Genomic DNA, 12,920 nt, shown 5'->3' with positions numbered 1-12,920 from the left:
GCTTTGTGGGCTGAACAGCTTGCTGGAGGGTGCAGGATAAAATTCCTGTGCTGTTGAGGGAAGCTTTTAATGTTTAATAGATTATTGTATTTTAATATTCTGTTGGAAGCCGCCCAGAGTGGCTGGGGAAACCCAGCCAGATGGGCGGGGTATAAATAATAAATTTATTATTATTATTATTATTATTATTATTATTATTATTATTATTATTCAGATGCTTACACTTTGCACAGAGGGACTTGAAGGCTATGTCTTCATCCACTTGAATACAGTATCCCGTTACACATACCCACTGGAATTGTGGGGTGTGTGTATGTCAAAGTGTGTATGGCCGGCTTTTTCAAAAAGCCATCTCAACTTCATGTACACGAAGAGCGACGTGTGCGAAGAGTGAAGTCCGACACATGGGGTTTTGTGACAAAATAAATTGCAATAATGAATACATTTCTGTCATGCCTTCCCCTCACAAGTCTTTCTCCCTAAACTTAACTTCAGCTGTTGTAGCCTTTCCAAGCTCTAGCCCCCTCTGTCTGTCTGACATGCTCCCCCCCCCCCCCCGATTGGATGGCCAGAACTCTGTACAATATTCCAAGTGTAGCAACACTATGCATAAAGACACGGCGATGGTGTTATCAGCAGGAACGGAATAATAAATAATAATAATAATAATAATAATAATAATAATAATAATAATAATTTATTTGTACCCCGCCCTTCTGGCTGGGTTTCCCCAGCCACTCTGGGCGGCTTCCACAGAGACCAAAAATACACTAAAATGTCACACATTAAAAACATCCCTGAACAGGGCTGCCTTAAGATGTCTTCTGAATGTCAGGTAGTTGTTTATCGCTTTGACATCTGATGGGAGGGCGTTCCACAGGGAGGGCGCCACTACCGAGAAGGCCCTCTGCCTGGTTCCCTGTAGCTTTGCTTCTCACAATGAGGGAACCACCAGAAGGCCCTCGGCGCTGGACCTCAACGTCCAGGCAGAACGATGGGGGTGGAGACGCTCCTTCAGGTATACTGGGCCGAGGCCGTTTAGGGCTTTAAAGGTCAACACCAACACTTTGAATTGTGCTCGGAAACGTACTGAAACGTACAATACTTGTATTGAATCTCATTTTGTTGTCCATTCACCCAGTTTGGAGAGATTCCCTTTGAAGTTCTTCAGTGTCTGCTTGGGCTCCCACCATCCTGAATTATTGGGCGCCATTTGCATATTTGGCCATTTCACTGTGCACCAAACATCGCCAGATCATTAATAATCAAGTTGAAAGCATTGGTCCCAAAAGATGCTGTGGGGACCACGCCACTTTTGACTTCCCTTCCTTGTGAGAAATTCCTCTTTTTTAAATGTTCTCTGCTTCTTGTTCTTTAAGGTTTTCATTTATTTAAGCTGTTAGTTGCTTTTATCTGCCAAAGGCAACCCACAGTGATTTACAATCAACCCAACCTAAATCCAAAAGAGGACTCACCATGACTTTTGGCCATAGATTTCTTTGGAAGTCCAAATATTTTCCTGCTTGCTCACACTTCCATGACCCATAGGAGAAATATTAAATGACATCTTCTATTCCCTGAAGCTCCTGGCATCCATCTTGCACAGTCTTCTTAGCATCTTCATAATAATTATTTATATTGAATATTTTCACCGCCCTTGATCTGCAGATCACAGGTGGTATACAATATAAAAACACAAAAATGCATATTATAAAAACAAATGAAGACAATACCCGCCCCCCTAGTTTAAAAGGCAATAGATTAATTATCCAAAGGCCTGGAAGAAGAAGAATTTTTTGCTTGTGATGCATACCTTCCTTCATTTTTTCTGATGAAAATAGGGATGTCCTATTCAATAACAATGGGATGCGGGTGGCGCTGTGGGTTAAACCACAGAGCCTAGGACTTGCCGATCAGAAATTCGGTGGTCCGAATCCCCGCGACGGGGTGAGCTCCCGTTGCTCAGTCCCAGCTCCTGCCCACCTAGCAGTTCGAAAGCACGTCAAAGTGCAAGTAGATAAATAGGTACTGCTCCGGCGGGAAGGTAAACGGCATTTCCATGCACTGCTCTGGTTTGCCAGAAGCGGCTTAGTCATGCTGGCCACATGACCCGGAAGCTGTATGCTGGCTCCTTCGGCCAATAAAGTGAGATGAGCGCCGTAACCCCAGAGTCAGACACAACTGGACCTAATGGTCAGGGGTCCCTTTACTTTTACCTATTTAATAACAATAACAATAACAACCAAACCCCTCCCATCTGCATTAAACATTAAGAAACCTTTCTATATAGGGCTGCCTTCAGATGTCTTCTATCTAAAATGATAAAGAAAAAAACCTGGGGTATGGATTTACTCCGCTACCCAGCTCATCGAGGTGCCCCTCCCCACTGGTCTCCCCGGTCAACAAAAGAAGGAGTCTCCAGCCAAGTTAAAGAAGCAAACAGGGGTCAGTAGACCTGATCTTTATTTGTAGCAACAAGCTTCAAACACACGAAGAGTAGGAACCCTGAGCATGGGGTTGCGTGAACTTTTAAGACCTCTCTCCGTTTCCCATAATACATTCTCTAACATCATCATCAATGCACCGCAAATGAAATATACTCGGAGTCGAGAGTGGATTTCATGCTCTTTATTCAGCTCATAGTGGTGAGGAGGAATGGAAGTTCCCCCAGAATGTCTGCTTTATATACATCATTTACACAATGGGCCCCACGTGATTGGCTAATTCCGGGATTCTCCTGTAGGCCAATCAGGTTGCGGATTAGGTTGTGGATTCACTTCCACCTGGAGCTGGATTGTGGACCAATCAGACTGTGTGGTGTAGTGGTTAAGAGCGGTAGTCTCGTAATCTGGGGAACCGGGTTCGCGTCTCCGCTCCTCCACATGCAGCTGCTGAGTGACCTTGGGCCACTCACACTTCTCTGAAGTCTCTCAGCCCCACTCACCTCACAGAGTGTTTGTTGTGGGGGAGGAAGGGAAAGGAGATTGTTAGCCGCTTTGAGACTCCTTAAAGGGAGTGAAAGGCGGGATATCAAAATCCAAATCCAAACTGCTGCATTCTGGATCCTATTGTTCTAGGACCAATCAGACTGCTGCATTTTGGATCCTATTCAACTCAGTACATAACAACAAATACGTCACAAAGTAGGAGCGTCTGGCATGTAGAAACATGAGCCCATCACCCACCCCTGTCAATAACCCCAGTTCTCAACACCTTTTAACTACACTCTTCCCCAAAGAACAATAAAAGTACTTACACATCCCCCTAGATAGGAGGCTTTCCTGTGCTTCTCCTTTGAAAGTATCAGGATTCAATCCACCATCCTGGTAGATTTCTGTCTGGGGTATGTGCTGCCCTTGATCGCCTCCTGCCTCCAATTGTGAGGCTAAGTTCACACCTTAGGGAAGAACAAGGAGTACATGATTTCATGCTTAAGGGATTATAGAGGCAGCGGGAGCCCTGGATTCTGTAAATCTGGGACTTTCCCTGGAAAATAGGAACCCTTGGAGCAGGCTTCCTTAACCTCGGCCCTCCAGATGTTTTGAGACTACAATTCCCATCATCCCTGACCACTGGTCCTGCTAGCTAGGGATCATGGGAGTTGTAGGCCAAAAACATCTGGAGGGCCGAGGTTAAGGAAGCCTGCCTTGGCAAAGCCATAACTTCCTTACCCCAATTCCCCCTCCCCCTGGTGTTCCCATCTTTCAAAACTAGATACTTTCATGTGGTACTGGGAGTGGAAACTATTGCATTGCCATCACTGGATCATGCTGTCCCTTCTTGGGTCACACTTCTCACTGGCTCTGTGCCCTCCTTAGTGCTTTTGCCTGGCTGGAATTGGTGAGAATACCTCTTGCTTCCTTGGACGTAGAGAGGTACATGTGGAAAGATTTTGTGTAGCTGGAAAAAGCATGCTGTTCAAAGGTGAGAGTCGTCTCCGTTGTCCCACACACTTTTGCCTCTGGGCCCACCCACCACTTCTGTGTGGCCCCCGGGAGACTCCCCATGAGGAAATGTGGCCCTCGGGCTGACAGAGTTTCTCCAGCTCTGCCCCAGCCCTGCTTACCTTTGGTGACTGATAAGAGATATCGGGGCTATTTAGCAATTATGAAGCTCAACATCAAAAAAATGAAGATCATGGCCACTGGTCCCATCACCTCCTGGCAAATAGAAGGAGGAGAAATGGAGGCAGTGAGAGATTTTACTTTCTTGGGCTCCATGATCACTGCAGATGGTGAGAGCAGCCACGAAATTAAAAGACACCTGCTTCTTGGGAGAAAAGCAATGACAAACCTAGACAGCATCTTAAAAAGCAGAGACATCACCTTGCCAACAAAGGTCCGTATGGTAAAAGCTATGGTTTTCCCTGTAGTGATGTATGGAAGTGAGAGCTGGACCATAAAGAAGGCTGATCGCGGAAGAATTTATGCTTTTGAATTATGGTGTTGGAGGAGACTCTTGAGAGTCCCATGGACTGCAAGAAGATCAAACGTATCCATTCTGAAAGAAATCAGCCCTGAGTGCTCACTGGAAGGACAGGTCCTGAAGCTGAGACTCCAATATTTTGGCCACCTCATGAGAAGAGAAGACTCCCTGGAAAAGATCCTGATGTTGGGAAAGATGGAGGGCACAAGGAGAAGGGGATGACAGAGGACGAGATGGTTGGATACTGTTCTCGAAGCTACCAGCATGAGTTTGACCAAACTGCGGGAGGCAGTGGAAGACAGGAGTGCCTGGTGTGCTCTGGTCCATGGGGTCACGAAGAGTCGGACACGAATAAACGTCTAAACAACAACAACTTGGCTGCATATGCTCATACATTTCCATTCGCACATCATTGAGGCACTTGGTTCTGTGCTGTTTCCCAGCATTCTTTGTTTTGAATATTCACAGAGGCAGAAGTTGGAGATTACAACAACAAAAATACACTTCTGACTTCTTAGTGCTTTGCCAGCACACCAGGAAAAAGAGTCAAGACAACCAACGTGGATAAATAGGTTATATATATTACATAGAACAACTTGAGGATCTGCAAAACAAATTAACTAGTCAGCTTCAACCAATGGAACCTAATCAACTCAAGTCTGGGCAGGTGTTCATTAAGAGATGGGGGTAATTTCTATCTCCATCACCTGGGCAAGTTATCAGCTGCGTGCATGCAGCAAAGTTTATTGTGATTCCTCCCTCACCACTGTGGGGACCTTGAGTGTAAGAGGCAAAAGGTACCCCCCCCCAGGACCCGCATGCCATGCCTGACAACAGGGATGCCCACCACCCAGCACTGCCTCAGGTAAGTGTTTCCATTCTTTCTGGAATCTTTTCAAATGCCCAGACTTCAAGCCAACTAACCAAACTGAAAGAACACCACTCAACAGCGTGGAGCAGGCAAAAAAAAGAGAAGGCATGGAGCCAATTAGGGTCTCTCCCCCCTCCTCAAAAATAAAATAAAATATCCTACTCAGCCCCTGGAAAACAAACAACTACCCTGTAGGCCCACACTGCAAAAGCCGAATAAAGAAGAGGGAGGGAAATATTATTTTATTATTTATTAAATTTGTATTCTACCCTTCTCCCAAAGATCACAGGGTGGTTCACAGCATAAAAATACAAAATGAAAACAGGCCAGGGAAGAGAGCCCGTGCTTTTTGTTTGCGTTAAAACATGATTCTGTGTCTACATAGAGATCGCTCTTCTGTATTAGGAAGCCACCGGCAGAACTTCCGGTTAGAAGTGTGGTCTTGCAGGCATGTCAAGTTCACTTTTGGTGGTTAATGCATGCTCTTATGCATAGGCACCGACTTCATGGGGCCTGAGGGGGCCCGAGCCCCCTCAAAAATTCGTTTGGGGGGGCTCTGCCCCCCCAATAATTTAAGAAAATTATTAGGCACCTTGCCAAAAACCGCGCAGGGGACTCCGGCGCGCGCCTCCCAAAGTGACCGGGAGCTCCTGAGAAGGGGCGGGCAGGTCGGTCAGTCAGAGGAAGACCCCCAGCGGTGGGACTTTAGAAAGGAATGGAGCCGCGGGGCCGAGGAACGGCGTATTCGTCGCCGGCGAGGGACCGGGGTGAGGGGAGAATGGAGGGGACGGGAGTTCCTGCCGCCGGAGCGGGGCTTTTTTTCTGGGTTCGGCTAAGGTGACGTTGGTAGGAGGGGGTGGCCGCCTCCCGGCGCGAAGCCTGGGGAGGGCAGGCCGGTTCTTGCATGCAAAAGCACCACTGCCATCCTGCCGCCAGTATGGACCCCGGTATGGGCCCCCCCAATATTTTTTATAAGTCGGCGCCCCTGCTCTTATGTGTAACAAATTTTGGTGCAAGCTATGCGAGCAATGGTCCAGGGCTCTGCCAACTCCGCTTTAGGAAGGAAGTTAACACTAGATACCCATTCATCCATCTAGGAAAACCCACCAGAACAAATCTCTTTAAGCATTTCTGGTTCTGCATTTCCATTCCGGAGCAATGTAATAAAGCATCTTACTAAATCAGCAAGTTATTACAGTAGCAGGGAGTAAAAAATGCTTGGATTTATTTACAATGTTCTTCCAGGAGAGGAAGGGTGTGGCAAATTTGTTCATGGGGTGAATGGCTCCATCTGGTACGCAGGCTGAGACCCTACCTGCCTGCAGACTGTCTTACCAGAGTGGTGCATGCTCGAGTTATCTCTCGCTTGGACTACTGCAATGCGCAGAAGGTGACTCAGAAACTGCAGTTAATCCAGAATGCGGCAACTAGACTGGTGTCTGGGAGTGACCGCCGAGACCATATAAGAAAGACCTACATTGGCTCCCAGTACATTTCCAAGCACAATTCAAAGTGTTGGTGATGACCTTTAAAGCCCTAAACGGTCTTGGCTCAGTATAGCTGAAAGAGCGTCTCCACCCCCATCATTCTGCCCAGACACTGAGGACCAGCGCTAAGGGCCTTCTGGCAGTTCCCTCACTGTGAGAAGCCAAGTTACAGGGAACTAGGCAGAGGGCCTTCTCGATAGTGGCTCCCGCCCTGTGGAACGCCCTCCCACCAGATGCCAAGGAAATAAACAACTGTCTGACTTTTAGAAGACATCTGAAGGCAACCCAGTTTAGGGAAGTTTTTAACGTTTGATGTTTTCTCGTGTTTTTAATATTCTGTTGGGAGCTGCCCAGAGTGGCTGGGGAAACCCAGCCAGATGATGGGGTATAAATAATAAATTATTAGTATTATTATTGTGTCTGCCCCTCACAACAGTTTCGTGAAGGGCTCAATCACTGTTGCTCCTAAGCTTTGGTAGGAAAAGTAAGGTAGAAGGCTTCGCAAAGAGTCTAAAAGTGAAACGAGAAGCTGAATGGGGTTCTGCCAGGTGGTAGAGTGGTGAGATGTTGAGGAGAGAATAAGCACAGCGGGGCCCTCCAGAACAGGCCATCTAATTAACTGCTTGCTCTCATTTTATTTCCTTCAATCTTTCCACTCCTGCATCATTTGTTCCCTTGTTTAAGTGAAACAGCAAGATACTTCTCAAAATTTTAATTCTGAAGTGCAGCAGTTGAGTCCTGTTGGGTGGGATGTCCTGGGGGCTTTGTTCTTGATGGCGTTGAGAGAGCCGGCGTTCCTGGGGTTATCGAAACTCAACAGGTTTGGGGGAAATGGAAGAACTAGGATATCTGCAAGGGACCCGAAAGGGCATTTGTGCCGCTCACAACCATGACGTTATGTGCCCCCACCCCTGGCCCTGTCAGACTTTGAATGATGTTGCCTTTCCATAGCTGTGTCGCTGGGATGGTGGTCGCCATTTTCTTTCGCTACTGAGGCCTTGTATCGAGGGCAGAAATCCAGCTTTTTCTGAGGGGAAGCTGAAATCGTAGGGAAACTGAATCTCTTGGATTTCTGCCTATGCTCGCATCTACACCAGAGATTGAAAGCCCATTGTTCTCCAGCTAGATAGCTCAGCTGGTTAGAGCATGGTGCTGGTAATGCCAAGGTTGCAGGTTCGATCTCTGTATGGGACAGCTGCATATTCCTGCACTGCAGGGGGCTGGACTTAGATGACCCTCAGGGTCCCTTCCAACTCTAAGATTCTATGATTCAAAGAATCCTGGGAGCTGTAGTTTGTTAAAAGTGTTGGGAATCAAAGCTCTGCAAGGGACACACTACAGTTTCCAGGGTTCTTTGGGGGAAGTTGTGTGTTTTCTTTTTCTTTTTATAATGATGTTTATTGAAAAAAGAATTTTTCAAATTACAAAGAAAAAAAGACAAAATTACAGAGAAAAAAGACAAAAACAGAAAAAAATAAAAAATAAAACCATCATTTTCAAATTCTCCACTTTCATTACCTTCTTTCCATGACCTCCTCCTTCTCCTATCTCTTGTATCTTGGTTAATAATTGTCACAGCAAATCCTTTCCATAATTCATAATATTCTGTCACTACATTACCTTGCTCTATTTTCATCTTATCTTATAAAAACCTTAAAACTTAAAACTTAAATCTTATTTTTACCAGCTTCTCATAACTATTACCTTTTTGCCTAGTTCTTTAAACATTCTTACAAGAGCCAAGTAATTTCATTTCAACATTTTTGCAACGTTGTGTGAAGTTGTGTGTTTTCATGTAGCTCAGGCTTCCTCAAACTCGGCCCTCCAGAGGTTTTTGGCCTACAACTCCCATGATCCCTAGCTAGCAGGACCAGGGGTCAGGGACGATGGGAATTGTAGTCTCAAAACATCTGGAGGGCCGAGTTTGGATCTAATCCAACCTCCTACAATGCAGAAATACACAGCTGTCCCAAACAGGGATGAAACCTGCAACTTTGGCACCATCAGCATCAGAAATGTGGGGGAGCCCTTTGAATGTTCTTTGAATGCTGGGCAGTGGGTTCAAGACTCTTCAGGAGCTGCAAATAAAGGGAACTTGAAATGGCCACCAAACCAGCATGTTTCAACCAGAGTGAACATTTCACTATGGTAAAGGATGCGAGAGAGGTTATCTTGGCCTAGCAAGATTGCCCCACCTCAAATTATTAGTGCCTTAGGTTAATTTTCTGTTTTCAGGTAGGAAGTCTCTTCCAACCCTACCTGGGACCGTCTGCATACAAGGCAAATGTTCTACATACCCTCCAACATTTCTCAGATGAAAATAGGGACGTCCCATTCCATAATGATAATTTTACTATTTATACCCCACACATCTTACTAGGTTGGGGTCATGGGAGTTGTAGTCCCAAAACATCTGGAGGGCCGAGTGTGGGGATGCCTGGATTAGATGATCCTCAGGGTCCCTTCTAATTCTACAATTTCTAGGCACAAGACCAAGAGGTTTCTGTTTCCTCACCGCAGAAAACCTGACGTTCTGATTCATTTTTTAAAAATATAATTTAATTTTAATTTTTTAATTTTTAATTTTATTTTTTCAAATTAACAACAACAATAATAATCAAATACAACTACATATAGTTGTCTGGACTCCTCTCCTCTCCTTCCTTGGTTCCCTATACAAGCATTTGCAAAAGTGCATCGCTTCCTTAACTCCTTTATTACACTTTATACTTCTTCCAAAGTTACCTTTTAACTACTTGCTTTTAAATTAGCCCTGCTAATGTATTTAATTGTTTTCAATATTTTTTTTTAAAATAATCCACACATCTCCCCCATTCTTTGCTGAAAGTTCTTTCTTCATGATTTCTCAACATTCCCGTGAGTTTTGCCATTTCTGCACAGTCCATTAACTTTACTTGCCATCCTTCCTTTGTTGGGACAGTACCCTCCTTCCACCTCTGGGCAAATATCATTCTGGAGGCTGCAGTTACTTACATAAACAATTTTGCCTGGTCTTTCGGGATATGCATTCTGATTCAGCAGCAAACTGGGGTTTTTCCTGAGTTGGTTGAAAGAACCTCTGGGACCCGTGACTCGAACTCACGGGACAAACGGCAGTTTGCATGAGCCTTCAGTGAAGGAAGTTCTGAGCTCAGTATGAGACAGCTTCCTTTGTATGTATTTTCTGCCATGCTTGGTGAATGGTGCATGTCTTAAGCCGGGGTCAGCAAACTTTTTCAGCAGGGGGCTGGTCCACTGTCCCTCAGACCTTGTGGAGGGCTGGACTACATTTTTTTTTTTAAAAAAGAACCAATTCCTATGCCCCACAAATAACCCAGAGATGCTTTTCAAATAAAAGCACACATTCTACTCATGTAAAACACCAGGCAGGCCCCACAAATAACCCAGAGTTGCATTTTAAATAAAAGGACACATTCTACTCATGTAAAAACACGCTGATTCCTGGACCATTTGCGGGCCGGATTTAGAAGGCGATTGGGCCGGATCCGGCCCCCGGGCCTTAGTTTGCCTACCCATGTCTTAAGCAAACTTAACAGGTGTTATATGGCGATGCATCGCGATAGTGAAGATGTAAGGAACAAACTTGTGGAACAGGAATGACTCTGTGCGTCACAGATATTTTGAAATACCAGATTCAAGATGGAGCTTGAATTGGTGGCAGTAGTTTAATTGCAGCTGGGGGGGGGGGCAGGCTGACATTTTTTATTTACTTTTGTTATTCTCAGGACTTCCAATATTGTGCTCCTTCAATGGAACTTTCTCCCTTTCCTCGCCTCCTCTCTTCTCCTCTGCCTTCTACTCTTCTGTGTTGAGTTTGCTGCTTCTTGATTAAAATGTTGACTTTAACTTGGAATTAACCTGATTAATGTAATTGAAAGTAAAAGTCCGCTGCTCAGCACTTTGGGTGATGAGTGGAGATGGATTGAGAAAGAAAGCTTTCAGATTGAATATACTTCTCTCCCCTGGCTGTTAATTGCTCCGTTTACTGGTACCTGCCTCACTGACCGTCACTGTTTAGTCCAGTTAATGATGATACACAGTCCATACTTTCCAGAGATAATTAAAAAACATTTCAGCACATAACGGTACTGCAGGGAGTTTTCCTCTCAGTCACAGGGAAAAAAAGACCTCAGAGGGGAGCGGTGCGCTGGGAGGGGAACTTGCGCTGTTGCAATCTCTGTAGAGTTTCACCCTTTTGGAAAAAAAGAAGCATCAACTTTAAGTGCTGTTGCTAATATCTGTGCAGGTGTCTGTCTTAGGGAAGAGACAGGTAAGGAATCCGTTCTGGGGAGAAATGAGAGAGAAGTAAAAACAAATTAATGCAGGGTGGAGAGCCCCTCTTCCTATCGTTGATACCAGGCATCCCCAAACTCGGCCCTCAAGATGTTTTGGGACTACAGTTCCCATCATTCCTGACCATTGGTCCTGTTACCTAGGGATGATGGGAGTTGTAGTGTACTGGGGGTGCCTTCCCTGATTTTGGGGTTAGGGGTGAGAGTCTTGCTATAGGGCAGGAGTGGAGACGCTGCTGTTGGGCTGCAACTCACATCAGCTCCATCCAGCATGGGTGAGAGTTGATATTCAGCAGTATATGGAGGGCTCCAGCCTCTCTACTTCAGCTGTAGGATGTGAGAGTCCTTGGTTGAACTCTTGGAAAGCCCAGCTGGGGTGGGGATTGAATGCCTTCTTCCAGTTTCCTAAGAAGAGAGCTTTCCCTTGTTGCAGGAAACCACCACCCCCATCATTCAGTTTGTACAAACACCACACACACACACACACACACACACACACACACACACACACACAACATACGCGATGTTTCTGTTGTAAAGTCATAGTAAATCAACCATACATCGGATTTACACCGGTCCACTTTTATTTTACTCCATGAAGGAAGGACTATCAAAGGGGGATGGTTTGATACAGGACAGCCATAATCCCTTAACCATACCAGCACATACACAGGAGCCCTACCCAGTTGGCATGACCACCTTGATGGTCCCAGACAGACGACCATCCAGGTCACAAAGGACTTGCATATGGGAGTGGATTCAACACGGACTGGAGCAAAGGACAATGATCTGATCTTCCCTCTGGGGGCAGGAAACGGTCAGCTCCCCTTTGTCCTCTGGAAATGACTCATGGGGAGGGGGAGAGGAGGAACCAGCCAGGTGACAAGATATTCAGGTTACCTCCACAACTCCTTCCTCAACCCCTCCTTTTTGTGATGTAGTTGTGATGTAGTCTTAGGGGTGTAGTTTGGGGGATTAGTAACTAATAAAAGTTGGGGTCTTCTTTTGTTCTGGACTTCCATTTTGATCTTGTTGTGGGTGGGAGTCCTGTCGTGACAGTATTCAATAAAGGCCAAGCCTACAGGCTGCTGTTTTGCTCCAGGTTACCCTGGTTGGTGTCTTTGTTTTTGTCCAAGGGAGCCCTCAGATTTTTCTGTTAACACCCTCTTCCTCCTTAGCCACCCCAACACAGCACTGCAATGAGGAAGAAACCCCCTCCACCCTTCTGCTGATTGACATAACGTTTGTGAGAAGTGTGAGTGCAAGCGATGTGTCATGCAGTCCTTGGAGGGAACCCTCAGTGCCAGAAAAGGTTAGCTTCTTCTGTGCTCTCCCCGTCTCATCCCCTATCTGATCACCATTGGGCTATTTGCATGAAATGCCATTTGCGTGAATCTGCACCATTTAAGAAGGTGCGAGCATCTAAAACAGGGTCTCCAGCTGTTTTTGGACTACAGTTCCCATCATCCCCGATCACTGGTTCTGCTAGCTAGGGATGATGGGAGTTGTAGTCTAAGAACAACTGGAGAACCAAGTTTAGGAAACCCTGATCTAAAAGGATTGATACATTAAAGAGCTACAAGTGTTTTCCATAACTGCAGAATGAGGCTCACGACTAGGAAAAAGTATATACAGTGGTACCTCGGGTTAAGTATTTAATTCGTTCATTTATTTAATCAATTACATTATTTCCCCCCCCCCTTTATTCTCCCCTCAACGCGCCCTCTCCCCCCCCACCAAGGACTTCCCTCAGCTCCCCTCCCTGATTTTTTTACATAACTTGTTTACTGCACGTTATAAAATTGTACATACTCTTACTTTATC

General features: G+C 45.6%; 1 long non-coding RNA gene across 3 annotated transcripts in view; it reads left to right on the top strand.

Moving 5' to 3' along the window:
• The first annotated feature begins 11,884 nt into the window (after window positions 1–11,884).
• The window catches only part of LOC310706644, a 28,709-nt gene continuing 27,673 nt past the window's right edge, over window positions 11,885–12,920 (top strand). For 2 of the 3 annotated variants that reach the window (XR_014525993.1, XR_014525994.1), the window contains exons 1-2: window positions 11,971–11,991; window positions 12,275–12,408. This is a non-coding gene — a long non-coding RNA (uncharacterized lncRNA). Of the gene's footprint in view, window positions 11,992–12,274; window positions 12,409–12,920 lie in introns of all 3 variants that reach the window. The other variant, XR_014525992.1, reaches the window with a different exon arrangement.

Source organism: Podarcis liolepis, assembly GCF_965112155.1.
Source record: "Podarcis liolepis genome assembly, chromosome: 5".
Taxonomy (NCBI): domain Eukaryota; kingdom Metazoa; phylum Chordata; class Lepidosauria; order Squamata; family Lacertidae; genus Podarcis; species Podarcis liolepis.
Note: the sequence above shows the minus strand (reverse complement) of the source record. Positions and strands in the feature narration are given on the sequence as shown.